Source organism: Penaeus chinensis, chromosome 18, assembly GCF_019202785.1.
Source record: "Penaeus chinensis breed Huanghai No. 1 chromosome 18, ASM1920278v2, whole genome shotgun sequence".
Lineage (NCBI taxonomy): Eukaryota > Metazoa > Arthropoda > Malacostraca > Decapoda > Penaeidae > Penaeus > Penaeus chinensis.
Window position 1 is genome coordinate 1692215 of NC_061836.1, and position 5000 is coordinate 1697214.

The following is a 5000-nucleotide window of genomic DNA, read 5'->3' on the forward strand; positions in this document are numbered from 1 at the left end:
TGTCTCTGTCTGTCTCTGTCTGTCTCTGTCTGTCTCTGTCTGTCTCTGTCTGTCTCTGTCTGTCTCTGTCTGTCTCTGTCTGTCTCTGTCTGTCTCTGTCTGTCTCTGTCTGTCTCTGTCTGTCTCTGTCTGTCTCTGTCTGTCTCTGTCTGTCTCTGTCTGTCTCTGTCTGTCTCTGTCTGTCTCTGTCTGTCTCTGTCTGTCTCTGTCTGTCTCTGTCTGTCTCTGTCTGTCTCTGTCTGTCTCTGTCTGTCTCTGTCTGTCTCTGTCTGTCTCTGTCTGTCTCTGTCTGTCTCTGTCTGTCTCTGTCTGTCTCTGTCTGTCTCTGTCTGTCTCTGTCTGTCTCTGTCTGTCTCTGTCTGTCTCTGTCTGTCTCTGTCTGTCTCTGTCTGTCTCTGTCTGTCTCTGTCTGTCTCTGTCTGTCTCTGTCTGTCTCTGTCTGTCTCTGTCTGTCTCTGTCTGTCTCTGTCTGTCTCTGTCTCTCTCTCTCACTCTCTCTCTCTCTCTCTCTCTCTCTCTCTCTCTCTCTCCTCTCTCTCTCTCTCTCCTCTCTCTCTCTCTCTCTCCTCTCTCTCTCTCTCTCTCTCCTCTCTCGCTCGCTCTCTCTTCTCTCTCCTCTCTCTCTCTCTCTCTCTCTCTCTCTCTCTCTCTCTCTCTCTCTCTCTGACTTTCGAGATCACTCTTTGTTTCCACCTCCCTCTATTTCTTTTCCGTTTCTTTGCCCTCCTTCCCCCTTCCTCTCTTTGTCTTCATCTCCCCTTTCCTTCCTCCCGCCCCTCCCCTCGCTCTCTCTCCATATATATCCACCTCCTTGTCTTCTACTTCCTCCCCTCTCCCTCTTCTCTCACTACCCCTTCCTCTCTTTTGTTTCCCCTCTTTATATTTCTCTTCCACTCCTCACCCTCCTTCCTATTCTTCCTCACCTCCCCTCCACCCACTTACCCTTCCCCCCTCTCTCCCCCTTCCCTCCCTTCCCCATCCTATCTCTCCCCTCCCCCTCCCCATCTCTTTCCCATCCTCTCCCCCAACCTCCCCCCTCCCCTCTCCCCCTCCTTCCCCTCCCCTCTCCCCCTCTTTCCCCTCCTTCCCCTTCCCTCCCTCCATATCAAGTCTCTATTCAATTAGTTAATTGAGCCGTGATCACCAATCAGGGCAAGTGACTGGCGAGATGCCTTCTATCCTCCAAAGGGTCATCTGTTATTCAAATAGGACACAAATGCGACTTTGCACACGGCCGGCGAGTCCTTATACCAGCTCCTTATACTTATACTAGCTCTCGTAGGATTAGCAGTGCGAGTCCTGTGCACGTGATAAGGTTTGGGTGAAAAGAAGGAGGGACGGAGAGGGAAGGGAACACTGGATAAGCGAGGGTCTTGGCGAAGTGCGTGTAAATCGGGCGGAAATCGAGTGTAAAAAGGGGGTAGGAGTTTGTACGTTTAGAGTGTGTTGTGCTGTTTTGTAACGATGTAGGATTTTTGTGTTCTATGGTGGAATTGGACATGCATACATGCATACATACATACATATATATATATATATATATATATATATATATATATATATATATATATATCAGAGAGAGAGAGAGAGAGAGAGAGGAGAGAGAGAGAGAGAGAGAGAGAGAGAGAGAGAGAGATAGAGAGACAAAGAGACAGAGTGAGGGAAAGTGAGAGAGAGAGAGACAGAGAGACAGAGAGAGACAGAGAATGAAAGTAGGAGAAAGAGAGAGAGAGAGAGAGAGACAGAGAATGAAAGTAGGAGAAAGAGAGAAAGAGAGAGAGACAGAAAATGAAAGTAGGAGAAAGATAGAAAGAGAGAGAGAGAGAGAGAGAGAGAGAGAGAGAGAGAGAGAAGAGAAAATCACTTAAATAATGACATATTGCCACTTTCAACTATAACTCTAACCTTCCAAAGCTTTAATCTTTTCTTCACACAAAAAAAAAAAAAAATGAGGCCCATGGGAGGGGGGGGGGGACTTAACTCGACGTCTGCTAGAGGTCACAAGATTACGAGGGGCGAGGGGGGGAGGGGGGAGGGCAGGGAGGGGGGTCCGCAGAGGGGGAGGGGGTCACTTTCTCCCTATCCTTATCTGCTTCTTCTTGGTGCTGATAAGAACGGGTCACGAGGCCTCGCCATTCACCTTCGTGTTATCAAATTCCATAAAATCCCATTACCTTTGGATTTTTTTTCCCTTTAAGAGTCGCTATTGGAAGGAAGGAAAAGAGGCAAAAAGTGGAGGAGGGAGGGGAATAAGAACGAAATAATGAATAAGAAAAAGCAAAACAAAAAAATATTAGCACTAAGCAAAATAGTAAAGATATTACACGAATAAAAGGAATTAACAGAAACGACAAAAGTAAAAGGAATTAACGATTCAAAAACAGTTTTTTCTTCAGTTATGACGAAAGCGAAGATGAATTATTACGAAAAAAAAAAATTGTTTTCGAAATCGTGTTTGTTTATATATAAGAGGAAAAAGAAGACGTGAAGAAAAGGGAGAAGGAGAAGACGATGAAGACAAGGGAAGAAGATGAAGAAGAGTGGAAAACGAAGAGTGAAACAAAGAAAAGGAAGAAGACAAACTAAAACAAATTAGCCTGTAAAAGAGACAGAAGAAGGAGCCAAAGAAGAAGACAAAGAAGAAATAACGAGGAAGGAGTAGAGAGAGAAGACGAAGAGACGAGAAACGAAGGTAAGGAAGCCCAAGAGAAATGAAGACAAGAGGAGGCGATGAGAAGAAGAAGCGAGAAAAGAAGAGAGACAAAGAGACGGCAAAGCAGAGGAGACGATATGAGGCAAGACGATTCGATATAAGGCAAGATGAGGCGAGGTGAGGCTAAATAAAGTGAGGCGATTCGATAGGAGGCGAGATGATTCGACATGAGGCGAGAGGATTCGATATGAGGCAAGATGAGGCCAGATAAGGCGAGATGATTCGACATGAGGCGAGATGATTCGATATGAGGCAAGATGAGGCCAGATAAGGCGAGATGATTCGACATGAGGACGAGATGATTCGACATGAGGCGAGATGAGGCCAGATAAGGCGAGATGATTCGACATGAGGCAAGATGAGGCCAGATAAGGCGAGATGATTCGACATGAGGCAAGATGAGTCCAGATAAGGCGAGATGATTCGACATGAGACGAGATGATTCGACATGAGACGAGATGATTCGACATGAGGCGAGATGATTCGACATGAGGCGAGATGATTCGACATGAGGCGAGATGATTCGACATGAGGCGAGATGATTCGACATGAGGCGAGATGAGGCCAGATAAGGCGAGATGATTCGACATGAGGCGAGATGATTCGACATGAGGCGAGAGGATTCGATATGAGGCGAGAGGATTCGACATGAGACGAGATGATTCGACATGAGGCGAGATGATTCGACATGAGGCGAGATGATTCGACATGAGGCGAGATGATTCGACATGAGGCGAGATGAGGCCAGATAAGGCGAGAGGATTCGAGATGAGGCGAAATGAGACGAGATGAGGAGACGAGGAGACGCGAGAAGGTGAACGGTGGGAAACGAAGTCTGGAGGAATCAGCCCGGGATCAGGGAAGGCTTTTACGAAAGGGGGGAGGGAGGGAGGGGAAGGGGGGAGGGAGGGAGGGGAAGGAATTGAGTTGGAGGGAGAGAGAAGGAAAGGGGAAGAGGAGGAAAAGGAGGAGGATGGGTAGAAGGACGTGGAGAAGGGAAGTGAAGAGGAGGAGGATGGGGGAAGAGGAGGGGAAGGAATTGAGTTGGAGGGAGAGAGAAGGAAAGGGAAGAGGAGGAGGAGGAAAAGGAGAAGGATGGGTAGAGGAAGTGGAGAAGGGAAGTGAAGAGGAGGAGGAGGGGGAAGAGGAGGGGAAGGAATTGAGTTGGAGGGAGAGAGAAGGAAAGGGGAAGAGGAGGAGGAGGAGGAGGAGGAGGAGGATGGGTAGAAGGAAGTGGAGAAGGAAAGGGGAAGAGGAGGAGGAGGAGGAGGAGGATGGAGAGAAGGAAGTGGAGAAGAGAAGTGAAGAGGAGGAGGAGGGGGGAAGAGGAGGAGGAGGATGGATAGAAGGAAGTGGAGAAGGAAAGGGGAAGAGGAGGAGGAGGAGGAGGAGGATGGGTAGAAGGAAGTGGAGAAGGGAAGTGAAGAGGAGGAAGTGGTGGAGGGATAGAAGGAGGAGGAGATGAAAAAAAGAAGAGGAGGAGGAGGAGGAAGAGGAGGAGGAGGTGGAGGAGAAGGAGGAGGAGGAGAGATAGAAGGAAGTAGGGAATATAAGAGGTGAAGAAGGAGGAAGGGGTGAATGAAAAAGTAAGGAGGCGAAGAAGGAGGAGGAGGAGGAGCAGGGCAGGAAAGAGGAGCAGGAGAAGGGAGAATAGGATGAAGATTAAGATGAGGATGAAGAGGTAGAGGAATAGAAGTAGGATGGAGATGAGGAGGGGTTGAGGAGGTTAGTGGATAGGAGGAAAGGAAGAAAAGAAGGAAGAGGAGAGGAAGATACAGATGATGATTAGGCAAAGAGAGTAGGGATAGGAAGAATAAGAGGAAGGAGAGAAGGGTGAATGGGGAAGAGAAGGAAGAGAAAGGGGAAAATAAAAGCAATGAAGTAAAGGACGATAAAGGAGAAGGGGTGATAGAGAGATAGGTAGATACATTTTTAAAGAGATTGATAGATATAAATAGCTGGATATAAACAGAGGAGATGGAGGAGGAGGAAGAGGAGAACTATGAGAAATATGGAAGAGGAGGAAGAAGGGGATGGAAGAGGTCGAGATGGATGGAAGGTAAAGGTGAACGGGAGAGAGGAAGATATATTTAGTTAGATGGAAGATAATGAAATAAATATAGAGAATAAAAGAGAGAAAAGAGAGAAAGGGTATGGTGAAAAAGGAGAATGTGAATAGGAGGAGGAAAATAGAAGGGAGGATGGTGGAGAGAGGGAAAGAAGAGGAAGAAGAGGAGGAGAGGAGGATAAAGATGGAGAAGAAGTGGGGAAGAAAAAAAGAGAAAAA